General features: G+C 36.9%; 1 protein-coding gene across 4 annotated transcripts in view; it reads left to right on the top strand.

Annotated features, from left to right (window-relative positions):
• The window catches only part of RNF152 (ring finger protein 152), a 116,626-nt gene that overhangs the window by 30,376 nt on the left and 58,400 nt on the right, over positions 1-27,850 (top strand). For 2 of the 4 annotated variants that reach the window (XM_020995733.2, XM_020995734.2), the window contains exon 2: positions 7,226-7,350. The exons of 1 other annotated variant lie outside the window; for it this stretch is intronic. The gene's annotated coding sequence lies outside the window, so the exon portion shown is untranslated. Of the gene's footprint in view, positions 1-7,225; positions 7,351-12,765; positions 12,920-27,850 lie in introns of all 4 variants that reach the window. One more of the 4 variants, XM_078153334.1, reaches the window with a different exon arrangement.

Raw genomic sequence — 27,850 nt, 5'->3', positions numbered from 1 at the left:
CTGTTAGGGACTCCTGTTCTACTGTCTTGGAATGGCCTTGTGCAGTCTCAGCCTATCCTGGTCCCTGCTTTATCCTTCAATGTCTACTTCTTATGAGAAATTCTTATAAGTTAGAAGAGACATGACATCCACACCCTCTGCAACGTTCCTTTCCTGATGGACAGCCAGCAATTGTTCAAACACTTTCATTGACAAAAATACTCAATATGATAATGGTACTATGTGCCAGACACTGTGCTGAGTGGTGGGAATACTAATTCAAGCAAGCAAGCAAGCAAGTCTCTGCCTTCAAGGAATATATGTTTTAATTGGGGAAGATTGCGCTCAAAGGGAGCTATATGGGGTCTGAGAGAGAGGGGGGACAATATGTGGAAATGGCCAGGAAGTGACTTGTTCACCTGGTTCCTAGCAAGAAAAGGCCAAAGCATATCTTTCCTGGTCCCTTTCTCAGGGACCCAGTAACAAGGTCAAAATGATTCTTGTTGGGGGAGGGGCAGCATTTGAACAAGAAGGGCTGAATGGAAGTGGCATGATCTACAAATGGCCTTATTTCATAAAGATGACAGTTCTATTAAAATAGCTTTAATTGCTCTTAAATTGCACTGAAAGCTGTCTCTCCATACCTTGCACTCTCCTCTGGATAATTTTTTTTGTCCTTTGCACTTTTTTAAAAAAATTAACTTTTAAAGTTTTATTGATGTGTTTTATTTTTATATTACATTTAAATTATTCTCATGTAGTGAGAAGTCCCTTGTTACAAAATAAAAAAGTTAAATAAAACAAATTATGCCATGACTTCAACTGAAAGTACATGCAACATTTCTTATCTGTAGTACTCCCACCTCTATTTTTTAAATTAACAGAAATTGATTTTATCTCCCTCCCACCATCTACTAAATTGGAAAAAAAAATTTCTTGTAAAAATATGATTAATCAAGCAAAATATATTCCTTTGGTGGATGTGTACAAAAACTGATATCTCATTCTATACCAATGGTATCAAACTTAAATGGAAATAGAGGTCATTAATCCACATGTGAGGATCCCTGGAAGCCATATATTGACTTGGTTTTAAAATGTGATATTATCTTATTTGTTATATTTTCATTTATTTTGTTAAATGTTTCCCAATTAAATTTTAACCTGGTTTGATCAGAAGTGTTAGGAGCCATGTGTTTAGCACTATGCTCTAATTCTGTTACATCTCTGTCCGGGATCTCCTATCAGTCTTCTGGCATCATGAATGGTCATTGTATCAATTATAGTTCTTACAGCTTTCAAAGTTACTTATTTTTACATTATTGTTATTGTATAAATTATTCTCTTGTTTCTGCTTAACTTCACTTTTCATCAGTTCATAGAAGTCTTTCCATATTGTTTTGGTATGATCAATTTCCTCATTTTCTATAACATATTTATACTCCACATTCACATACCACAACTCATTCAGTCATTTTTTTTCAGTTGTTGGACATCCTTTTAGTTTCCAGCTTTTTGCTACCACAAAAAGAGCAATGATAAACATTCTCACAAGTAAAAGGCTTTTTTCTCTTTTTAAAAAATCTCTTTTGGGCATAAGCCTAATAGTGTTTTATTGCTAGACCAAAGGGCATACAGTGTTAGTAACTTTTCATATATAACTCTCAATTGCTTTCCAAGAAGGGTGATACCCGTTCTCAGGTCCGCCAAAAGTGCATCAATGTGCCTGTTCATTTTTTAACCATAATCCCTCTATTATTTTCTTTTCCTTCCTTCCTTCCTTCCTTCCTTCCTTCCTTCCTTCCTTCCTTCCTTCCTTCCTTCCTTCCTTCCTTCCTTCTTCCTTCCTTCTTCCTTCCTTCCTTCCTTCCTTCCTCCCTCCCCCTTCCTCCCTCTCTCCCTCCTCCCTCCCTCCTCCCTCTCTCTCTCTCTCTCTCCTCTCTCTCTCTCTCTCTCTTCTCTTTCTCTCCTCTCTCTCTCTCTCTCTCTCTCTCTCTCTCATCTTTGCCAAGCTGATGGGTGTGAGGTAGCATCTCTGAACTGCTTTAATTTGCATTTCCCTAATTAGTGGGATTTGAGGCATTTTTTTTTCATGTGCCTGTAGATAGCTTGGTTTTCTCCTTTTGAGAATTGTGGGTTTATGTCCTACGACCATTTATCAGTTGGGGGATGTCTCTTATGAGTTTGAATCAGTTTGTTATATATTTTGAATGAGAGACCTTTATCAAAGAAACTTGCTACAAATATCTTGTCCTCTTTTCCCTTTTAATCATAGCTTTATTAGATTTGTTTGAATAAAAATTTTCATTGTATATAATCTAAATGATCCATTTTGTCATCTGTGATCCTCTTTATTCATTGTTTTGTCATGAACTTTCTTCCTATTCATAGATATATAGACAATTTTTCTATGTTTCTCTAAATTTGTTTATGATATGACCTTTTATATCTAGGTCACATATCTAGATGTGAAGTATTGGTTTAAATCTAATAATAATACTGATCTTTCTTCTTGGTTTAGAGATGCTGCATAGTGCAAGAAGTGTGTCCTCATTTTCTTAGTTGCTAGTTTTCTCTTCCTCCCAAAATTATCTTGTATTTTATTTTCATTTTTTGTCATTGTTTCTCCAGCCTTGAGCAATCCCTTACACATACATAGTAGACATTTAATATTTGTTGAACTTAATTCAAGATAGCTACCAGGTCACTTCCAGGTTTTTTTACACTTAGGCCTAGGCCAGTCCAGTTCCTTTAGTTCACATCTCCAATTGCCTTTCAGACATCTTGAGCTGGATGTCCAGTAGACAGTTTAAACTAAACATATCCAAATCTGAACTCATCTTTCCTCCTAAACCTCATTTCCCTAATCCCCCCTACCCAACCTTCCCTATTACCTTAGAGGACAACACCAATCTCCCAATTCTTCAGGCTCACAATATAGGAGTCATCTTGGACTCTTCATGATTTCTCACTTCCCAATTATCCAAGCTACTGTCAAGACTTGTCAATTACACTTTTGCAACATCTCTTGTATGTGGTCCCTTCTCTTCTCTAACACTGCCCACCACTCTAGTGCAGACCTTCATCACCTCGTGCCTAGATTATTCCAAAAGCCTGATGGTGGGTCTGTCACTGAACTTTCTCCCCACTCAAGTCCACCATTCAGCCACTAAAAGGATTTTCCTGAAGCACAGACTTCATCATGTCACACTGACATCCCTACCCTCTACTCCCCCCGCCCCCAATAAACTCCAGTGACTTTCTTTTGCCTCCAGCATTAAATACAAAATGTTCCGTTTGGCATTTAAAGTCCTTAATAACCTAGCTCCCTTTTACCTTTCCAGCGTCCTTATACCTTACTCTCCAGCATGTACTCTTCAATCCATTGACACTGGCCTTTTGGTTATTCCATAAACAATACACACTCCATCTGTTGGCTCCAAGAGTTTTCTCTGGCTGTCCCACAGTGCTTGGAGTTCTTGCTCTCCCTCCACTAACATCTGATCTTCCTGGCTTACTCTAAGTCCCAAAATAAAATCCTGTCTTTTACTGAAAGCCTTCCCCAATGCCTCTTAATTCTGATGCCTTTTCCTCAGTTAATTATTCCCTACTTATCCTGTATAAATTGTTTCCATATATTTGTCTGCATGTTATCTCCTCTGTTAAATTGTAAGCTCCTTGAATGTAGAGACTGTCTTTTGCCTCTTTTTTTTTTTTTTTGTATCCCCAGAGCTTACCACAGTACCTGGCACACACTTGGTACTTAATAAATGTTTATTGATTGAATCAGCTATGCTTTGGATGATAAAGTTTTTGGTATCCTTTCCACCCTGCTTATCTTGATAAGTTCTAGTATTTCTTGAGAGGTTCTAAGACTAGCATGGAATATAGTGGGATTATTGCTTCCCTTGTTCAGTACACTAGATTTCTAGATACCATCTCAGATCACATTAACTCTTGGCTGCCAGCTCATAGTACTGATTTAAATGGAAGATTTGGTCAAATAAAACATGAACTCTGATATCTAGGCACATCTCCTTTATTACATATTTCTACATGGTTTTGTTTTGTTTGTTTGTTTACTTAAGTACAGAAAATCTCCATGAAACTTTCTAGGCCCACGGTAGCTCAGTGGTCCCCTCTCCCCCAAACTCCTAAGATGCAGAGTGCTTTAAGGTTTGCAAAAGCTCTGCATCATCTTGTTTGTTCTTCATAATAACCTTGTGAACTCCTACAACTGTAATTACCCCCATTTTATTGTTGAGGAAACTGAGAGTCAGATAGGTTGTGACTTTCTTATGGTCAAACAAGTAATAAGTATAATTTATTTACATTAAATTTATTTGCAGAGGGAAGAGTTGAGCCCAGGTTTCATCTACTTCTAAGTCTAGAGTCCTTTCTTCTGTATGTACCGTGCTTTTGGCAATTAATGAAATACCCTTGTGATGCCTATTATATTGTTGTATTATCTGTTATAAATTATAGAGATATAAGTATATTTTCTATAACAGTTATTATATATACATATATATGTTTTATGAGATACAGATGTAGAGGCAATTAAGTAGTAGGTAGTAGATTAAATGCTGGACTGGAGTCAGGAATATCTGAGTACAAATATGGTCTCAGCCAGTTACTGGCTGTGTAACTCTTACACTTAACCTCTGTCTGCCTCAATTTCCTCTTTTGTAAAATGGGGCTCATAATAGCACTGCCTTCCAGGATTGTTGTGAGGATCAAATGAGGTAATATTTGTGAAGCATCTTGAAAACTTTAAAGCACTCTATAAAATACTACTCTTATTTTTTTAAACATTATTTTAACTTTTCATTGGATCATATCGTCCTCCTCCCTTCTCCCCCATTTATACAGAATCACAAGGTAGGAGCTCAGTAAGAACAGATAGGATGATTGAGAAATGTTTTGTTAGTTATGGTGTTTTTTTATGTAAATGTTATCTCAGAGATGACTCTGATGAGTCTGGGACAGAACTTGGAGGCAGCATCAGTGTCAGAAATAGAGATGGTAGTCATTACTTTGAGCTGGGTGTGTAATGGATGTGTCTGCTACTTGAAGGATAGTATGATATAGTGAAAAGAACACCAGCTTGGGAGTCAGGAGTCCTAGGTTCTAGTCCTCGTTCTGCTCCTATGTGCCATTAGATAATTTAATTAAAGCTCTCTGGGCTTCAGTTTTCTTATGTGCAAAGTAAATAAGTATTACATGGTCTAAGAATGTTGGGTTTTGAGTTGGAAGCCTTGGAGTCAAATGTCAGTTCTTCCCTTCTCTCATTCTGTGATCTGGGGAAAGTCACTTCAACTCATTGGAGTCCCATTTTCCTCGTTGGTAAAATGAGGGAGTTGCAATAGGTGACTCGAGATTCTTTCTAGATCTAATAGTCTGTGATTCCATAGGGATTAGTCCAGCTGCTTTCTTTCTTGATAGGTTTATTTCTAAAGACTCTGTTGTGGAGAGCAGAAGTGTTCTGTGGTTTTGAGATTATCCTTCTATAATCAGATGGACTACTTCTAGGAGATTCTAGGACCTATGACATCTGGGCTTTCTTGATTTGATTGTTCTTAGTACAGAGTTGACTTTGGGCAAATTGCAAATTAGATTAGTCCCTGTCTGTATTTAAAATCTTGGCTAGGAATTTACTCTTGGATTTATGGCCATCAGGGTCAATTCAGATCCAGAAGAGGTTAAAAAAAAAAGTTGACATCGGCAGTTAGTTTTCCTATTACTAAGATTTAATTAATTATACAAAATAAACTTAATATAACATGAAGAGTGATCACCAGTAAACAACATTAAATCACACTTATTAAGATAAATGAGGGAAATACATTTGGGAAAGCAAGAGCTTTAATTTTCTTTTGATAAGGTTTGTTTACTTGCTAAATCACAGTTCCATCAGCTGCAAAGCTCCCAGTAATTAGTATGAATTAGTTAGGAACTGCTATACTAGTCTCCCAATTGATTCAGTTTCTTTTTTCAAAACAAATTGGCGTTATTCTAGTTATGAGGAAATTGTTTTTGTGCACCCAATGAATATGTTAGATGACTGACTTTTCTCAATTTACTTTTGCATAACTAGGGTTTCTCATTGTTGATACAGAAACAAATGAAAATCACTGACATTTACATGATGCTTTAAGGTCTCTTATTTGATCTTTACAACCCTATGAGGTAGATATTTCTGTCATGCCCATTTTACAGATGAGGAAACAGAGGCTGGAACCGAGTAAGTGACTCTTAATCATACAGTTAGTTACGTGTCAGAGGCAGGACTACTTTTCACCACCCTACCTAGCCAATCTTCCATAAGTGTTAAAAGACACAATGTATTGAAATGTTCCATTTTACTGGATTTTATGGGTTGGCAAACTTTTACTACCATTTAGGCATTAAATGATATTTGGGATTGTTGCACCTGTTTTATTTTTTTTTTCTGTGCTTTAAGCTTAAGTGTTTCAAATGACTCCTTGAGAAAGAACAGAAACGTTTTTTTGAAAGGTCTTGATATTAAGTATTATAAATACTTCATATCCAAATTTTATAACCCAGCAGGTAGCTTTGCTTTTGAAAGGCATTATAATACTAGTAACAATGTAAGTTGGAATATTATAGTTTAATCTTTACAAATACCGTTTTAACATTTCTTGGAAGTAGCTGGTAACAGAAATGTCTTGACCATTAATTCTCTTCGCTTTACTTTCATGTACTTTAAGAGAAGGTATGTTAACATACAAATAAAAATGGGGGAAGGGGAGGAGTTCTTGGATGTCAGCTGCTCCTGCCCACAGAACAACAGTGCTACTAAAACAGGCGTCTGCCAAGGGTGCAGGATGCAGGAGTCCAGATCATAATGGTCTGTGGGTGTTTATTTTGTGATAAGGAAGGAAACAGCCATTCATTAAGTGCTGATTATGCTCCAGACCCTTGGCTAAGCACTTTACCAAAATTATCATCTTTGATCCTTACAACAGTCCTGGGAAGTGTTATATTATAATCCCCATTTTGCAGTTGGGGAAACTGAGGCAACATCACTTAATGACCTGCCCAGAGTCATAGCTAGTCAAATGTGTGTGTGTGTGTGTGTGTGTGTGGTGTGAAGATTCACAGACTCAGGAGTGAATAGCGTTAAAGCATTGAAAAACTTTAAATGTAAGGGGCCCCAGTTTTCCTTTCACTTTTATTGTCTCTCATCCCCTCCTTACAGCATACCATTATTCTTACTTTACAGATGGCAAAGTGGATTCAGAAAAACATTTAATGACTTGACCCTGAGACCAGATCCCAGGCAAACTTCCTGACTCCTAACCTAATGTTGTTTAAACTAGGTTTTGCTACATCTTCCTTCAATTTAAGGTAAAGTAAACATGGAAAGCTGGGGGCTAAGCATGTGTTTTGAGTGACCCTGAAGTGCTCCATTCTAATTTATTATCTAAAGTAGGGTCACAGATATGCATAGATAGATAGATAGAGATATATAGATATTTTTAAAAGAGGCTCCTAGTACTCTACACAAAATCAGGGTGAGATTTTGCCTTTTCTAGTATTAGAGTAACCGGTCCTAATAGCCCTTATTTGGTTGAATACTTGGAGCTGGCTTTCTCATTGAATAGTAGAAGGTACCATGTTTGCTAGAATCTTTTCTTTTCACTTATAGATGTTAAGAGATTTTCTTAGAAAGAGAATAACACCTTTTGTTTGAACCTACATACTGCTCTTATAATTGATAGCTAAAATTTGAGTGCATTAAATATTTATTTGGACTCTGAATTGCTCTCCCTACTTCAGGACTCTTTTCCACTACAATTCATCTTCCGTATAGATGCCAAAGTAACTTTCCTTAAGTGAAAATTTTGCCATATTGTTTCCCTATTTAATAAACTCCAGTGGCTCCCTCTCTTATGTAGGATAAAATATACTCTTCTGGTTGGCTTTTCAAGACCCTTCACAATCTGGCCTTATCCTATCTCTTGAACCTCTTTGAACGTTATTCCTTTTTCCCATAGCCTGTGCTCCACCGAAATTGTCCTTCTCACTGTTCCTCATGCATGACATTACATCTTCACCTCCTGTCTCCATGCATTTGCATTGGCCATTGGCCATGCCTAGAATGCACTCCTTTTTCACACCCATCCCTTATATGCTTCAGAGGAATACAGAGAATTTCTCATTTCCCCCAAGTCACAGATCAAGCTCTGCATGATTCCTGACTTCCCCAGCTGCTAGTGCCCTCCTTTCCAGTTCATCCAAGGATGAAATGTACTTATTTTATACGTATTCTCTCTCTCTGTATTTTATATATATATATATATATATATATATATATATATATATATATATATATATATATACACATATATATGCACACTTATGTGTGTCAGTTCTGTATTCCTCTGAAGCATGTAAGCTTTTTGAGAAAAGAGATTATTTCACTTCTGTCTTATATCCTTAGAACCTAGCAGAATGCCAAACAAATGATTGTTGATTGACTCCAATGGGTGGCATTTGTGATAATTCAAAGAAAAACTAGCCCAGAATTTACCTTATTACTATATTCAATTAATTCTACCAATGTATATCGAACACTTACTGTGTGCAAAAGACGGTCAGTGACGGAATAAGGCAATACATATGAAGTTTAAGGGCATGGTACTGCCTTTTTGGAGCTTATCACCTAATGAGAGATGGGAAACATGCAGAGATAACTAAACTACAAAATATTATGTGACAGAGTATATTAGGTACAAAATGAAATGCAGTGTGAGATCCAAGTGGGGAACAGATCATTATTATTGGAGAATCAGAGAAGATTCCATGGAGGAGATAGTTTTGAATTGGACTTTTAGAGACATATAGGAGAAAGGAGGAGCTATGGAAATTTCTAGCATAAAAAAAGAGTGGGCACTAAGGCATGGAGGTAGGAGAGCTTGGGGTGTGTTTGGAAGCAAACCTGAGCATGTTTGTAGACAGCTAAGGAGCCAGTGAAGAAGGAGAAACTGAAGATTCAGGAGAGAAGCAAGATTGTTGTTGGATTGCAGTCCTAGAGTCAGGAGGAAATTGAATCAAAAGCACTGTTAGAGAGATTATATGTTGCATGGTATTAAGGATAGCCTTCCTTTATTCAATTCAGTTAAATATTCATTAAGTGCCTACTTTGTGCCAGATACCTTGCTGAGTGCTGAGGATACAAAAAGAGGCAGAAGACAGTCCCTGCTGCCCTCAAAGTGCTTGCAGTCTAATGGGGGAGACAACATGCAAACAAATATATAAAAAGCAAGCCATATACAGGATACATAGGAAATAATTAAAAGAAAGCAAGTATTGGAAATCAGAAGGATTAAGGAATGCTTCCTGTAGAAGTGGGGTTTTAGTGGGAACTTAAAGGAAGCCAGAGAGGTTAGTGGTCAGAGCGGAGGAAGGAGAGTGTTCCAGGCATGGGGGACAGCCAGAGAAAATGCCTGGAGCTGAGAGATGGAGTATTGGGTAGGAGAGGGCTAGGTTATGAAGGCTTTTGTGGTATGAGGGAAGGAGAAACAAATGAGTGATGATACTGAGAACTTGTGAGGGTTGGAAGTTGGTAGCGAAGAGAGCTCACTTTGAGTTGGTTAAATCTTAGTGAATATTAAATTACATGAGAGGTTATGTTAGGTATATTAATAGTGTAAAAGGGGTGGTGGTATGCTTTCGGTTCAATAGAAGTATTTAGGAATTATTCACACCTATTTTTAATACATCTGATTGAATATTGTAATTCAAGTAAAGACAAATTCTCATCTGTTAAATGTATAAGTGTGAAGTGTCTTGATACTTGTGAAAGTATCAGCCTCTGTATCTGGACAATTCAAATAAACAAATGTAGTATAATGAGAGAATGCTGGATTTCAAAGCAGGAAAACTAGGTTCATATCCCTGTAGCTATTACTTAGTAATATAATAATAATCAAGTTATTTGCATCTGGAGCCTAGGTTTATTCATCTGTAAAATGGAGATAATAATACTGCTTACCTCATTGGAGTTGGTTGAGTAAGATAATGACATGGTCAGCTCTGTGCTTAAGGAAAGTCACTTTGGCAGCTGTGTGGGAGGATGGATTGGGGTGGAGAAGAGACTTGAAGTAGTGAGACCAATTTTGAGTACAAGTAAATAAGCATTTAATGTGCTCAAGTTCCAACTATCAATTATAGGAGCAGTGTCTAGACTCAAAGTGACATTCACTTCTAAAAGAAATTGCTTTATAAACCTTATAGCACAAAATATAAATATGAATTTATAATAATATTGTTATTGTTATTTCTAGTTGACTTTATGTGGTTTGATATTGGGTAGCTACAGCTGTACTTTTTTGTAACTAAATAAACTGAAGAGATGTAAGGAAGTGAAAGGCAGAAATATTGGGTCAACCTTGGAAAAATGCTTTTCAGTGGAAGAAACACTATTTGCTCATCAACATCAACAAATATGTATTCACCATGTGTTTTGAGCATGTGGCTGTAAAGTCAATGGAATATTTGTTACAGGAAAATATATCAGTAGAAAAAAAATGGTAAAATCAGTTCAAACATCCCCAAGTAACTTTTTCGGGGAGATCTGGTTGATCCAAATCATACCCTGAAAATGTTTTTAATTTCTAAGAAGGTAAGCAAAAGCTATGCATAATTAAAAATTTGTTACAGCTAACCTATAAGTTTTAGGATTAATTAATAGTACATTAAAGTTTTAAAAATATGCTATTAATACAATTTGTAGTACTATGGAACTCTTATAAGCAGTATAAAATCTATGGGTATTTTAGAGGACTTGAAATATAATTTTGTTATTTTAAATAGTTGTAGAAAGCTATAGGTGTTATATCTTTGCTTTTTGTCATCTATTCTTTTTCTCATCTATGAACTTATTCAATGGGAAGTCTTTACTTAGGAATATACCCCCAATTATAGCATTGTTTTACAGGGAAAATACAGTCTCCTTTATGGTGGTTCACTTTGACATGGTATCCAGGTATACAATGTGTTGAAACTTGGGATTAACTGTACTTAAAGTAATAAGGCCATCTTTAATGTGAACTCTTAGCATATTCAGGCTTTTTATGTTGAAATCCAACTTAGCCAATTCAATGAACTTTTACTGTCTTTTTTTTTTGTATTTACTTTCAGTTTTTGATTATTTGCTTTGTGGATTGCTCATAGCCTTTTTTTTTTTTCAGTACTAAATGGCTTTCCCACAATAGTCTGCTTTCTTCTCAGCCTGTTATTTTTTTGAACAGTTTTTAAAAGGAGCCCTATACTGTGGTATAATATTCTGCCTGCTTCATTTCTTGCCTTTTAGACATTTTAGATAGTTTCCACTATCAGTGGGTAAGAGAGGAGGTAATCAATTGTCAAATCTTTGGCAATATCAAATAGCCACAAGTTTTGGATAAACAAAAGAAAATGATCAGTGTTTTATGTATGAACAATCTTTGAGTGGTGGGAATGTTTGTCATCAGTTATTAAAGTGATCTTGTTTACTTGAAATAGAAAAAAATATTAAGAGTTATATATCTAAATTCTCTTGTTGAGAAAATAGGCAATTTTTCTTTGTCCCAAAATATCAGTTTATTATGACCCTCTTTGTAGTAATGGTGACTTAGTGTGCTAATATTAGCAATGGAATAGAGTGATTTGATGAGGGTAGGGGGTGGGGTGGGGCGAGGAAGATTATTCAGGATTATAATTTAGCAAGGTCACAAAATAATTCTGAGAAGCATATGAAGTCTTATAGAGAAAAACAGCATATCTTTTTGTGTTAACCATTTTATGTCATAGATTAATAATATAGATAGCAATTGCCTTGTCACTATTTAGAGTTCAATATTTACTTTTTGTCTTATGAGCAGTTTTCTTTTGATTTTTAAAAAAGAATTCTTGTTAATAATTAAAAACACTAGATTTAGTACTGGTTAATTTATTTTGAAAAATCTAGATGTTGGCATCTCAGAGGGAAAATTTTAATGTTATCAGATAAAATGAGCGTCATCTTTAATTATTACTGTGCAAAAATAGCTACTGCTACACATATATTGCATATGTGCATGTGTATGATTAGATGTGGTTTAGGCAAGCTACTTTTATATTGAGAAAGTGCCTGTTGCCATCTATGCTACAAGTATTGGGATAATGAGAGATTAAGTATAGGAATTATATATTACAGTGGGTGGGATTTTACTTAGTGCTATTCAGAGAAGGACAGGTTAGCCACATCCAAAAGGTATATGATTTAGGTATAACTGTAATGCAGGCCAAATATCATGTCTTCAGAGTTCTCCACATCTGTTTATCATAGCACATGCCTCTGTTGCCTGATTTCTTCCATAATGACAAATAATTTGAGAAACAGCTAAAATTCAGCCTTTGATCCTGTTTTTAGAGGGGAGGAAGGGAATCTCTGTCTCTGTCTCTCTCTGTCTCTCTCTGTCTCTCTCTGTCTCTCTGTCTCTCTCTCATATATCTCTATCTCTGTCTATATTTCTATCTCTCTACCTACTTATATATCTAGTTCATCTATACATCCTGCCCTGGGGTTGGAATCAAAATTTGCTGGAGTAAAATAAAGAATATTCATCTTCTATCTCCTTCTTTGGTCCTCTCTCCATTCTATGGAAATATCTCAGATTCATATCCCACACAGTTCTCAGGTATATCGTGTTAGTAGAATTCTGCAGTACCTCTGAAGCAATTTATAGTTTGAATTTTAACCAAAAAAATTCTTTCGTGCTCTGCTGCCTGTTTCAGTGGTGTCAGCTAAGCCTGAATCCAAGACTCCTAGATGGTACCAGTGGGAAACTCCAAAAGCATTTGCAGCTTTATTTGAAACAGTCGATTTTATTAGAAGTGCTGAGGGGGGAATTTGAGCAACTATATACTCTGAGCCATTCCAAAAGGTTGGGTGAGTATATATTGGCTTCTTAATGGTAAATACACAACATGGGTGACTGGCACCATAGGGTGCAACAGTGCCCCTCCTTTGTCACACAGGAGAGAAGCACAGCTGGAAGAAAGCCTTGTGCAGGATTAGCTATTATTTAAATAAGTTAATGTAAGTTCTACAATTGGCTGAAATCATTACTAAGTAGTACAATCCACAAAGGTCAGCGTGCTAGTCCAATGTGTACTGTAAAGTAATCATACCAGACTGGGATTTAGGAAGTGTGGGTTTATTTCCAGTATTACCGTGTGGACTTTAAAAACTTCTGGGTACCTTTTTACCTCAGTTTTTCTATCTGTTAAAGACAGGATAATAAAATTTGTCTTATCATCATCATGCCTGCAAGGTGGCTTAAATGCTTATCCATGCATACCTCTGACAGTTTTCAAGTTAAGTGAAACATAAATTGTGAGGAGAGTTACCTATGGATTTCATCCCTCCTAAGAACAGAAAAAAGAAAAGGAAGTTAATTACAGCCAGAGGGATTACAGATCTTAGAATCTATGGGTTTAGATCTCAAAGGGACTCCAGAGATTATCTAGTCCAGCCCCCTCACTTTACAGGTAAGGAAACTGAGGCCCAGGTAAGTTAGGTGACTTTTCTAAGGTCACACATCTAATAAGAAGCAGAGGTGAGAATCAGACCAAGGTCTTGTGTCTTTAAAATCAGTGCTCTCTTCATTGTTCCACACTAAAGGATAGGTCTATACCACCTTACTGCCGGTGGATTGGTTCTGAAGATCAGCAAAAACTCATAGTGGGACCTTAGCAAGGAGGATTTTAATTATTACTAATGCTATAGGTCATACTGAAGCATATCCTTTATATCTTCTATGCTCATTAGTGGTAATGAAGATTCAGAACTGAAGGCTATCTTTGGACCTAGTTAATTCAACAAACATTTGTATACCTAGATTAGGCACAGTAGAGTGCTAAAGGTGTGGAGTAAGGAAGACGTGAATTCAAGTTATGTTTGAGACTCTTACTAGATGTGTGATCCAACACAAGTCTTTTAGTCTCTATGAGCCTCAGTTTTCTCATCTGTAAAATGGGAATTGTAATAATAGTACCTATATATCCCAGGGTGGTTGTGAAGAGAAAATGAGATAATATTTGTGAAGTGCTTTGCAAACCTTACAATGCTTTATAAAAGTTAGCAACTATTATATTTATTTCATTCCTGTTATTTTTAAAGCCTTATAATAGTAACATTTTCAAGTATTTTGTGTTTTCCAATTCTGTTAGGGCAATTTCTTCCGTGGATATATGTACAATTTGGAGCAGAACAACTAAGTACAACTATTTATATACTTCATTCACATATCTTAGTCACTTAAGTGACTCATAGTGGTCAGACTAGAGGGTGAGCTTCAAGATGTGATACCATCAAATAGTGGAGAAACATTGATATTCTTAGTTGCCAGCAAAACTTTTGGAAAATATAGTCTAGCCTTCAAGAAGTGTTTGCTAATTTTATGCCCTCTTGTGTTCAGTACATGGCAAATATATTTGTTTTGTAAAATAAAATCATAGCAGTAAGTTACAGGGAAAATTATCTAATCACAGCATGTTATGAAGAAATTTTCCACCTGTTGCTTCCATTGTAGAAAACCAAAATGGGGTCTTTAAGTACCAGTTTTAGGTTCATTTGTTTGTTTTTTTGGTAGCTATTTTTAATAACATGCTTTCATTTTGCCAGGATAGAAAGCAGAATATTCTGAGACTACAAGTCTCGAAATGAACGCCAAAAGAATCATTAGAATTTTACAATGTAAAAATCATTTTTGTATTCCCTTTGGATTTCAGATTGTGATGAAAATGTGATAGGGGGCACTGAGAGCAAAGTGACTTGGGTTCTTATGCAATGGGCAGTTTTCAAACTATGATTGGGCTGAATGTGAGCTTAGTTTCATTGGCTCAAGTAAACAAGTGGTTGCGGATAAATGCAAATCAGATAGAAATAAATCCCTTCTTCCTATTTTATATAATAGCTATCCTTGCAGATCTCAAATAAGAATTCTCTTCCCCACAATATGTTAATATTTTTAAATGATCTCCAGAGAAAAGTCATAGAAATTGGTTTGGACTGCAAGAGTTTTTTAACTAACATGGAGATGAATGGTACTCTTGTAGGGTCATGGAAGCTCCTATTTTATTCCCCAGATCTATCCACAAATGTCATCAATGGATATGGATGCAACACTTTTAAGTGAAATCTTACCAATAAGACTATAGCAATAGATGTGTATATATGTGTTGTAACATATATGTATGTGTGTTTCATATATATGTATATTTGTCCACTGTGGTAGTTAGATTTATACTATTGAGGCAAGGACTGTTCAACAATAGGAAAAGTGTGATTATATTAAAAAGAAAAACAACCAAAATCTAATGATGATGTAACTGGTGGAGAAAAAAAACTTTGAGAAAATATAAATTAATTTATGCTAAAAAAAACCTTAGGCATTAAGGGACAATTTTTAATATGAGAAAAAGTGTCATCTAAAATTTTTAAAAAAGCCCTAAAAAAACCTAGTATTATTTGCAATGGCGAAATACCAAAGGCTTCCAATAAGTACGGGGTAAAACAAAAATGCCCTGCTCCTCACTACTGTTTGACCTTCTGTAAATGCTAGCAGTAGGAATAAAAAAAGAGAAAGATATTAAAAGCCACCAACAATGGCAAAGAGAAGGCAATTATCCTATTTTCAGGTGACGTGATTTTACTTTGAAAATCCTACAGAATCAGCATAAAAACTGAGACCAGTAGCTCTAGTAAAATAGTAAGATACAAAATAAATCCATTAAAAAAATGCATTTCTGCATAAAAATAACAAAACCAGGAGGAAATAATTAGAAAAGAGAATTCTGTTGAAAATAACTACAAAATCCATAAAATATGCATTAGAGATCCCCAAAGTTCAATCCTTTCATTTTATAGGTGGGGAGACTAGAGTTCAGAAAGGTTAAAACTTGCCTAATTTCACAAAGTTAATCTGTGGTGAACTAGGAATAGAAATCAAGTTTTCTAATTTGTAGACTAGTTTTCTTTCCACTACATCACAGTCTCTCTATAGTCTTCTTGGTTATTTAATTTCATATGGTCTAGTCATATTTGAGTTTATTTATAAATACATAGATTTAGAGAGAAGTCTTCAGGCTGTATTAAGATGCAAGTGATAGTTTCCTGGTCAGGAGTTCTTTCTTTTTCAATTAGGCAGTTTATTAGTAAGAAAGTAATACAATTCAAATGCAGTGAAACTTTGATTAACTAGGATGCCTAAGGAATTAAGCGTTCTGATTAATTGAATCTTTTTGTTTAATTGATGAGTAACCAGAAAACTTTTGTATCTTAATCTTTGCTGTGGTTGCCTTTATGAAAAGCATCACTACACTTCTCAGCCTTCTTCGGTGAGAGAGAATCTTGTGTCACAAAACCCTTCAGTGGCACTATATGTTGCATGGGAGCTAAGAAAGCACTGATCCCTCACCTTGCCGGGAAAGCCTGTGGAAGTTTGTTTTTTATTAAATTCCTGATATTCTTTTATTTCTTTGTCATTTATCTCCTTCTGATAAAAGGTATCATAGAGTTTCACCTTAAAGTTTGTTGTTTTTGTTGAACTGAGATTATACTTCTTGAATAAAGTTGCTTTATTTCATAATTTTTTCCATCATTTGGAATAGTGATGCATGCAAGTACATGCACACACACACACACGCACGCACACACTTCCCTCTAATTCAGATTGAACATCAGGATACAGGCAGAGGCTAGGCCCAAGAGTTAAATAAATTAGTTAAATTATTATATGGTTTAGGTTTTGTTGGCATGAGAAATGAGATAATCAGTGATTCAAGTATGGATTTATTATTTTTTTCCTTTTCACCCTAGACTTGTACATGTAATGACCGAAGGTGTAGAATCCTAAGCCTTAAAGAGTTTACCATAATCATCATAATCATGCTATTTGGACTTCCTGTCCAAATTTGACCATTTGTCAGTTGGGCATGACTTGCATTTTTATAAGTTTGACTCTGTTCTCTATATATTTGAGAAAAGAGGCCTTTGTCAGATACTTGCTGTAATTTTTTTTCCAGCTTTCTGATTTCCTTCTAATCTTGGGCTGTATTGGTTTTGTTTGTGCAAAACCTTTTAAATATAACATAATTAAAATTATCCATTTTACATCTCATAATGCTCTCTGTCTCTGGTCATAAATTCTTCCTTTATCTATAGATCTGATAGCTAAACTATTCCATGCTCCCCTAATTTGCCCATAGTATCACCCTTTATGACCTTCAGACAATTCTAACTAGCTATGCTATAAGACAGAGGAAACTCACCAGGATCCTTAGCTACCACCACCCACATTCTTCACTCTAACCGTGTGAACAGTGTGGGCAAGCAAAAATGGCACAAATGGAAATTGAGAATATATAACTCTATATAGACAACGAACATCACTTACTGAATTTTCCTTTGAAAATATATTGGTGTTTGTGAATCTCTTGGCAGGTATGAGTCGTTCTACACTTTAAATTTGAGCTTTCTTTATTTTCCTATATATGCTCTTTGGGGCACGTTACTAATCTGTCGAATGTAGACTGTGTAACAATTGGATGGCACAGTATGCTATCAGGGAAGCTGCCTGGTTTGAACTAGATTTATGATTATCAGTTATTAGAACTGGGAGTTTACTAACAGTTATGGATCACGTTAAAGAAATGAAGATTGAAATTGAATTGAATTCTCATAGTATTCCAAGCTATGACATAAGCAAGGAGTGAAACTCTTTCTAAAACATTTCTCTATCTTATTAGTTTATTTGTAATAGGTTTTCTTTGTCAAATGGGTTGCTTAGTTAAGATGTCAGCTTAGGAAATTCAGTAAAATTACAAACAAGATTTTCTTAATTATGAGAACAATAGATTGTGTCTGAAAAATCAGAGCCATTTTAATTGAATAATATTTAGTTAGCTGAGAAGCTTTTCATGGTTATCAGTACCTGTTATTTAACTTTCTGGTGAGCACTCAGGTTATTAATTTGGAAAATGTGCCCTAACATGCTGGTAATCTCAAAGGCTTTTAAGCATCTGCAAGATAAGATTATAAATCAGTTCTTTTTGAGGAATTTTAAGAGCCACGTTTTCCTTAAAAGAGTTATCTTTTACTCTCATGTCTTCACATACTTGTACACCTAGTTATTTAGTTGTAGGATGAGTTACAATATATTTTTGATAAAAGAAATGAATTTTGGTTAACTAGCACTTGGGTATTATTGGCTAATAAAGTGGTATGTGGTGATGGCGTTAAAACATATTCAATAAACAAATTTAACTTTTCATTGTACAAAGGATTATTAAAAGTGATGCATAAGCAAAAATAGGATGAGATAAATACTTCAATACAGAGCTTTTTAAAAAGGATTATAGCTCTTTCTGAATTCATAAATACTCTGTGTACTCACCTATAATAATCGTCCTTCCATCCTCCACTTTGGAGGAGAAAATAAAAATTTTAAGTTCCTGCATTGAAACAACTATTGCCAGTAAGATTAAGCAGCCTCTGGAAAACTGTCATTCATTATTATTACCTTTAGTGGTACTTCCTACCTCCTGACTGTTTGAAGCTGTCTTTCACAAAGAGTACGTTGCGGTAGAGTTGGTACAAGTTCAAAGGTTTCATAGATTTGCTCCTGGGATTCCTCTGTGCTGGTCTCCTAGTACAAAAGGGACTCCGCTGGCTAGAAACCATACTTTATTCCTTTATCAAGGTTGCTTCAGTTTGTTTTTAGTGGTGGCTCCAATATTACTAATTGTGTGATGTTGGGCAAATTATTGAAATTTTCAGCTTCTATGAAATGGGAATAATAATACTTGCCAACCCAGGGTTACCTGTAGTAAGGACCCAGGGCCATCTCTGTAGGTGCAGGGAGCATAGTGCAAGGGTATGCTTCAATCAGCAATCAACAATTTACAACAATTGACTTCCTCATTTCAAACTATTTGCAATCTCATTGAATGGATACTCCTTTCACTAGTGCAGATTGCAACTCATATATCCCTCCTCATACCCTGTAATTCTTGTTTATGTTATCATCTTTTGCAGAAGATCTATAAAACCTGAAAGAATTTATCCTCTGGTCATTTTATGTTTTATGGTAACTAGTACAGGATTCATGCTCAAAATTTTCTTGAAGCATTTTGTCTAGATCTCTTCTTTGCCTTATATTTAATCTGTATAACTTGTGTATGTCTTACTAGCTCTGCAAAGGCAAGATCAGTACCATTTTTTTTTTATGGATTTGAAGGGTCATTGGAATAGGGAGATCTGAGTTCATGTCCTGTCTCTGACTCTTACAATACCAAAGGAAATTAGCTTCTCTGAAGCTTACTTTCCATATCTATAAAATAGGGATAACAATTTCTTGCACAGCCTGCCTCAGAGAACAGTTATGGGAAAACTACTTTGTACTTGTAAACTTTGAGGTGTTACATAAATGTGAGCTGCTGTTATGTTTATCTCCAACACCACAGTAGGCACTTAACTAATTGCTATTTTCTTTCTCTGCTCAAATACTAGGAGATTTCAACATATACATTGGTGTTCCCTCAAGCACCCTGACCTCCCAGTTTTACCGTCTCAACTGCCATGATTTATTCCTTCACTCCTCCTCAGCCACATGTAGAGATGGTCTGCTCCCATCATGAACAAGAACAATAAAATTCTTTTATCCTATCATTCCATCTCTCCCAATGCTTCATTCCTTTTAAGCCTATCCTTCATCCTCACCATGACCTCCAGTCCCTCTACTCCCTGGTTCTCCCTGATCATCTCCCCTGCTCCAACTTTACTTACATCCCCAATCTTGACCTTATAGTTAACCAACTTCAGTGCTAAATTGATAACTACCCGCAAACCCTTTCCCTCCTCTTTTTTTTTTTTTGGTTTAAGATGATATATAAGCAAACTCCAACCTTGCCTTTACCATTTTTCTCTTGTCCTCCTATTCACATATTGTTGGACATACACAATCTTGCTGACTCAGTCGACTACAAATTTTTTTAAACAGATTTGAAATGGGCCCTCACTGCTGCATGGTATTTCTCTTACTCCTCACCTCTTCTTTAATTGCTTCTTTACCTTAGTGCCCATAGCACCTGTTCCATACTTTCCCTTTTCTCCTCAAACCTCCAAAATTACCTTCCCTCACCCTCAGCAGAAGTCCTTGCCTTTCTATTGAGAAAATGGTGGCCATTCACTCCAAGCTCCCTCTTCTCCTATACTCTCCATCTCAAAATGCCTTGACATCACCCCCCAACCCCCGCCCTCCTTTCCTCTTTTAGTATCTGATGAAGAAATGGCCCTTGTCCTAACCAAGGCCAACCTTTCCATTTGATTCCTTGATCCCATCCCATCCTATCTGTCCCATAATCATTCTCTTTGTTTCTAATTTTCCATTTCTGTCTAAATACACCCACATCTCTACTATCTTTAACCCTTCTTAAAAAGCAAAACAAAACAAAAAACTCATAGAAAAGCTACCTACTTCCTGTCTAAATCCCTACTAATCTGACATCTAACCTCATGGTTCAACTGAAATACTCTCTCTAAAGTTACCTATAATCCCAATGGCCAAATTCAATCTGTTTTTTTCATTCCTATCTTTCTTTCTCTTTTTAATAATTAATTATTTTTTTGAAATTTTTGTTTTTCAACATTCTCTTCCATAAGATTGTGAATTCCAAATTTTCTCACCTTCCCCAAGATGGCATACAGTCTGATATAAACTCTACATATACATTCACATTAAACATATTTTCACATCAGTCATGTTGTAAAAAAGAATTAAAATCTGTGGGAAAAGCCATGAGAAAGAAGAAACAAACAAACAAAAAGAGAGCAAATGGTGTGCTTTGATTTGTATTCAGACTCTATAGTTCTTTTTCTGGATGTGGATAGCATTTTATATCATGAATTTTTTGAGTTGTTTAAATCCTTGCACTGCTGAGAAGAGCTAAGTCTATGAAAGTTAGTCATTGCACAATGTTGCTGTTACTGTGTACAGTGTTCTCCTGGTTCTGCTCACTTCACTTAGCACCAGTACTTGTAAGTCTTTCCAGGTTTTTCTGAAGTCTGCCTGCTTATCATTTCTTATGGAACAGTGGTATTCCATTACATTCATACACCACAACTTGTTCAGCCATTCCCCAGTTGATGGGCATTCCCTCAATTTCCAATTCTTGCCCACCACAAAAAGAGCTACTATAAATATTTTTATACATTTAGGTCCTTTTCCTATTTTTGTAATCTCTTTGGGATACAGACCTAGAGGTGGTATTATGGAATCAAAGGGTATGCACAGTTTTAGAGCCCTTGGCATCCCTCTCTTTCTTGGCCTCTCTACACTTGACAGTGTGGACTAACCCTTCCTCCTAGGCACTGTCTCCTCCCTCCCTCCCTCCCTCTCTGTCTCTCTCTCCCTCTGTCTCTGACTGTTTTCTCTATTGAGTCTCTTACCTGTCTGCTTCTTCCCAGGTTCCTTTCTTATATCATTCTTATCTGTGGTTATACCCTAAGACTCTGTTTTGAACCCTCTTCCTTATTCTTCCTTTTCTCTTTAGGTGCCTGTGCCTGTAATTATAATCTCTATGCCAATGACTCATAAATAGATATGGGTGTGTGTGTAACACTAACTTTAATAGCCTCTCCCACTATAGATCCTATTACTGTATCTTTAAAAGGCAATGGAATCTTGGAATAAGTATAGTTTTATTGCCATTCTCAGAAGAGTCTGTGAGGAGACTGCCAGATCTTACTGCATCTATTGCTACAACACGTCTTGTATCCTTCTCTTTCTCTCTACTGAAGTATCCACTTTGCTTACACGTCCACCACCATAAGTGAGGCCCTCAATTCTGGCCTAAGCTTTGTTAATAGCTTCCTACTTAGCCTCACTGTAGAAATCACTTCCCTACTCTAATTCTTTTCCCCCCCTCAGCTGCTGCAGTGATATTCCACATGTCTGACTATGTCAACCTCAGGCTTAGTAAAATCCAGTGACTCCCTATTAATTTGAATGTACCTATTGAGGCTTATTGTGTATTGCTCCTTGTTATATATTTTGTGATTGATCCAAACTGGTCACCTTGCTACTCCTTAAAAAAAGACTTTCATATCTCCTTTTGGAGTTTTTGCACCTGTTGTCTTCCATACTAGAGATGTATTCCCTTCTCACCTCTGCCTCTTAGAATGAAGAATCACAGAATTAAACATTTTGACAATTGGAAGCGACCCCATCTAGTCCAACCCATACACGAAGGAATTCTTACTGTAACACACCTAATGAGTGATTGTGCAGCTTTTGCTCAAAGGTCTCTAAGGAAGGAGAAACCACCACCTCTTGGGGGACATCAATGCCACTTTTGGACAGCTCTCATTGTTAGGAAATTTTTCCTGACATCAAGCCAAAATTTGCCTTTTTGCAATTTCCATTCATTGTTCCTGTTTCTGATCTCTGGGACCAAATGAAACAAACCTAATCCTTCCCCTCCATGACAGCCCTTCCAATACGTGGACACAAGTCTCCTGTCTGCCCTCCCCCCAGTGTTCTTTTCTCCAGGCTAAACATGCCAGTTTCCTTCAGCCATTCCTCATATGTCATGAACTCAAGGCCCTTTAGTCAGCCAGTCAGTAATCATTTATTAAGCGCCATCTGTGTGCCAGGCGCTTGGGATGCAAGGACGTTCTTAAGGAGCCCACATTCCAATGGGGGAAACAGCATGCAAACAACTATGTACAGCTAAGCTATAAACAGGATAAATTGGGAATAATTAATAACAGAAAGGCACTAGTATTGAGAGGGATCAGGAAAGACTTCTTATGGCAGGTGAGATTTTTATCTGGGACTTGAAGGAAGCTGGAGAAGCTTAGAGAAGGGACAGAGTTCCAGACATGATGAACAGGTGGTAAAAATGCACAGGAGGAGCAGCAAGGAGGCCATTGATGTCACTGAAGTTCATGTCCCTGGATTACAGAGTGCCCAGAGGTGTGTAAAATATAAGAAGACTGTCAAGGTAGGAAGAGCCTAGATTATGAAGTGCTTTAAATATGAAACAGATCATTTATATTTGATCCTGGAACTGATAGAAAGGGAGCCACTGGATTTTATTGAATGTGAGGGGTTGTGTGTGACATGATCAGACTTAGGCTTTAAGAAGATTAATTTGGCAGCTGAGTGGAGGATGGACTGAAGCAGGGGAGAGAGGGCAAGAAGACCAACCAGAAGGCTATTGCAGTGGTCCAGGTATGAGGTGATAAAGGCCTGGACCAGAGTGGTAGCAGTTTCAGAGGAAAGAAGGGGGCATATATACAAGAGACTTTATGAAGGTAAAATCAACAGGCCTTAGCATGAGATTAGATAAGGGAATAACGATGGTGAGAAAAAGTGAGGAGTCAAGGATGATACCTAGATTGTGAGCTTAGGTGAGTGGGAGGATGGTAGTACTGTCACACTGTAAATCTAGAAAGGATGAGAGTTTTTAAGATATGAGGTTCAAGAGTGAAGATATTGAGTTCAGTTTTGGACTTGTCGAATTTAAGATATCTATAGGTCATCTTGTTCAAAATGGCTAATAGAAAGCTGAAGATGCTAGTTTGGAGACTAGGAGAGAGATTAAGGCTAGACAGATAGATCTGAGAATCATTAGCATAGAGATGATAATTGAATCCATCGGAGCTGATGAGATCATCAAGTGAAATAGTATAGAGCAAGAAGAAAAGAGGGTCCATGAAAGGGTCCTGAGTGATGTCCACTGAGAGCAGGCATGATGGATGAAAATCCAGGAAAGGAGACTGAGGTGTGGTCAGAGAGATAGGAGAACCAGGGTAGCATAGTATCATGGAAACCTAAAGAGCAAAAAGTATGGAGAAGACAGTGATCAACAGTACTGAAGCTGCCTATATGCAAAGAATTTAAAAAGGTTAAGAGAAAGCTACTAGATTTGGCAATTAAGAAATCATCAGTAACTTTGTAGAGGGGAGTTTCAGTTGAAGGATAAGATTGGGAGCCAGAAAGCAGAGTATTGAGAGGATGAAAGGAAAGGAAATGGAGGCATTATTGTTCATAACCTTTTTAAGGACTTTAGTCATGAAAAAGAGTAGAGATTTTGGTAAAATAGCTATCAGGGATGTATAGATGAGGTAAGAGTTTTTTGAGGATGATGGACACACAAGAATGTCTATGGCAGGAAAGAAGTAGCCAGAAGAAAGGGAGGGGTTGAAGATAGTGAGGGGGGGATGATAAAGGAGACAGTCTGCTGGAAAAGACAGGATGTAATGGGATTACTTGTACAGGTGGAGGGGTTTGCTTTAGTAAGAGAAGGGCTCCTCTTCCTGTCAGACTGGGGAAGAGGGAGATAGTGGTAGAAGGCGTTAGAATGATGTGACATGAGGAGAATGGGAGGAAGGAGGTCTTGGCTAATGACCTCAGTTTTTTTCAGTGAAGTACAAGGGAAGGTTCTAAGCAGGGTGAGTGGTCGGAGAGGAAGCCATGAGAGGTTTGAAGAGGTATAAAAATGTTGGGAAAAACTACTCTTTGCTCTCCTCTGGATACTCTTCATCTTCTCTCTTATCTGTAGTTCCCAGAAGGCAACACAATATTCCAGATGAGATCTGACAAGGGTGGAGTATAATGAGATTATCACTTCTCTGTTCCTAGAAGGAATACTTTTCCTATAGCAGCCAGGTATTGCTTTAGCTTTTTTGCCTGTCATATGATTAAGTCTGTCTTCTGCTAAAGAAGATCCTTTTCAGAGCAAGTCTGTCTCTCCATGCCAATTGACTTTTTGTACCCAAGTTCAAGATTTACACTTATTCCCACTTAATTTCATCTTATTAGTCATTACCATGTCAAACCCTAGTTTCCTTCAAACCTCAGCTCAAAAAGAACTTTTTATAAAAGTTCTTTCCCACTTTCCAAGGGTGGAGTCAAGATGATGGAGTAAAAGCAGTGACTTGCTTGAGCTTTTCCCCAAACCCTTCCAAATACCTGGTGAAAATGGCTCTAAACAAATTCTAGAGCAGCAGAACCCACAAAAAGACAGAGTGAAACAAAGTTCCAGCCCAAGATAACCTGGATGGTTGATTGGAAAGTCTATTGTGCCAGGCTGGGAGAAGAGTGCAGTTCAGCATGTGCCCTGTAGGCAAAGACCAGGCCTCAGTGAACTTGGAGCAGGCCTCAGAGGACTGAATCAAGGGAGCTTTGGTAGTTTCCAGACTTCTCAACCCACAAATGACAAAGACAGCTTAGAAGGTCAGTAGGAAAGGTCTGTGACCACAGTGAGAGAGAAACTCAGTCCCAGCCCCAGTCCTGGCGCAGTCCCAGGGCGGCAGCTGCTTCTGCAGCTCAGCCCACAGACTGAGGGGGAATTGAGTGGCTGATCAGAATAGGATTGCAGGGACCTCTTTGCTGGTGCTGAGACAAGAATCTCTTGCTTTGCCCATGCTTGTATCTGGGTCACAGTTTTGGGTGGCGGTCCTGGAGCAAGAAGGAGTGCTGGTGTGGTGGAGCTTGTAGTGTCTGTAGAGAAAATCTTCCTCAGTTCCAAAGTAGAAAAGAGTGCTTTTGGTCACTCATAGACCACAGCACAGGCCAGGAAAGGAGTAAACACCTAGCCCTTGATCATACCACCTCGGATGAACTGAAAATTTACAGGTCCCTAGAAGTATCTCTGAAAATAGCTACACAAAACTCCTGAAGCTTGGGACAGTACATTCTCCACACTGGAATCAGATTCTTACCTTAACAAAGAATTTAAAAATCAAGTAATTGGCTGGGAACATGAGCAAACCGTGCAAAAAATGTGACTATAGAATCTTTCTTTGGTGACAAAGAAGACCAAAACATATAACCAGAAGAAGACAACAAAGTCAAAGCTCCTATATCCGAAGCCTCCAAGAAAAGTATGAATCAGTCCCAGGCCATGGAAGAGCTCAGAAAGGATTTTGAGAAGCAAGTAAGATAAGTAGAAGAAAGTCTGGGGAGACAAATGAGAGTGATGCAAGAAAATCATGAAAATCAAGTCAACAGGTTGCTAAAGGAGACCCCAAAAAATACTGAAGAAAATAACACCTTAAAAAACAGACTAACCCAAATGGCAAAAGAGGTCCAAAAAGCCAATGAGGAGAACACCTTAAAAAGCAGAATTGGCCAAATGGAAAAGGAAGTTCAAAAACTCACTGAAGAAAATATCTTCCTTAAAAATTAGAATAGAGCAAAATGAAGCTAGTGACTTTATGAGAAATCAAGACATTGTAAAATAAAACCAAAAAAAATGAAAAAATAGAAGACAATGTGAAATATCTCATTGGAAAAACAACTGACCTGGAAAATAAATCCAGGAGAAATAACTTTAAAATTATTGGACTATCTGAAAGCCATGATTGAAAAAAGAGCCTAGACATCATTTTTCAACAAATTATCAAGGAAAACTGCCCTGATATTATAGAACCAGAAGGCAAAATAGAAATGGAAAGAATCCACCAATCACCTTCTGAAAGAGATCCCCAAAGGAACACTCCTAGGAATATTGTAACCAAATTCCAGAGTTCCCAGGTCAAGGAGAAAATATTGCAAGCAGCCAGAAAGAAACAATTCAAGTGTTGTAGAAACACAATCAGGATAACACGAAATTTAGAAAAAAAATTCTTTCCTGATTCCTTCCATGTGCTAATGGTTTCCCTCACCCTAAATTACTTTACATCTGTTTTGTGTGTAGTTATGTCTACATGTTGTCTCCTTCAATGGAATGTAAGCTCCTTGGGGTCAGGAATATTTTAATTTTTGTTGTATTCCTATGTGCCTAGCACAGGTCCTGGCACATCACATACATAAAATGCTTAATTTTATTGTTCAGCCCATTTCCTTCCCACTCTCACTACTCCCCCCTTTACCATTTTGTAGGATTACAATCAGATTTAAATGAAAGACAAGTTCAGGAAATACAGCCACTTCATTGCCCAGCTGTCAGTATTATCCTCTTCTCCCTATATCCTCGTTCCTAAACACTATGCTATCTGCCATGTAATATGTGCAAAGGTTTCCTAAGCTGTTGGTTTGAAACAATCAGCCATAGGTGACTGAAAGTTTCTTAGTCTGCAAAGCCCATTCACTCTTGAGATATCTGCCCACAAATATCCATATGGAGAATATAGACATTCCTCCTTCTCCCCCCAACAGTAGATGGTGATATTCATTCCCTGTCTCATAAATGCAGGCGTACTTTGAACAAATTGCCAAGTTGAAAAAGGTCATAACTTGTTGCTAAATACCATTAGTTTAGTATCAGTAAAAATGGCTCATAATATCTGTTTGGCATTGGCTAAGATACTCACAATTCTCATGCAACATCTGAACTTGTAACAATCTTTCCACAGCTCCTAGGATGAAGTAAGAATTCTGTGTGCCCCAGAAGATTATTTCTATATTTATAGTTATCTATATTTATAATTATTTCTATTATTTCTACATATTTTAGGGTGGTGATCAGGGACAAGGAGCTATATATGTACACACACACACACACACACACACACACACACACACACACACACATACACACACACACACTGAATTGGCTTTGTGCCCTTTTCCTAGAAAGTGATCAAAATGAAGTACACTTTTTCTAAGATCCCCTCAGTACAAATTTCTTGTCAGCCAGCCAAGACTCAGGATGTTTTGGCTGCTGTCAGCTATCTGGGATCTGTCTCTCAGTTACTCAGGTTTTCTCTGTGTGTTAAGAAATATTAATTAAGTAGGATGATGATCATTAGCCAGTTATGGAATTTATACCTTATTTATTTGGCTTTTTTAAAAAAGCGAGTTAGATT

The sequence above is a fragment of the Phascolarctos cinereus genome, unplaced genomic scaffold, assembly GCF_003287225.1.
Source record: "Phascolarctos cinereus isolate Bilbo 61053 unplaced genomic scaffold, phaCin_HiC Scaffold_4;HRSCAF=312, whole genome shotgun sequence".
Lineage (NCBI taxonomy): Eukaryota > Metazoa > Chordata > Mammalia > Diprotodontia > Phascolarctidae > Phascolarctos > Phascolarctos cinereus.
This window is presented reverse-complemented; position numbering and strand designations above follow the sequence as displayed.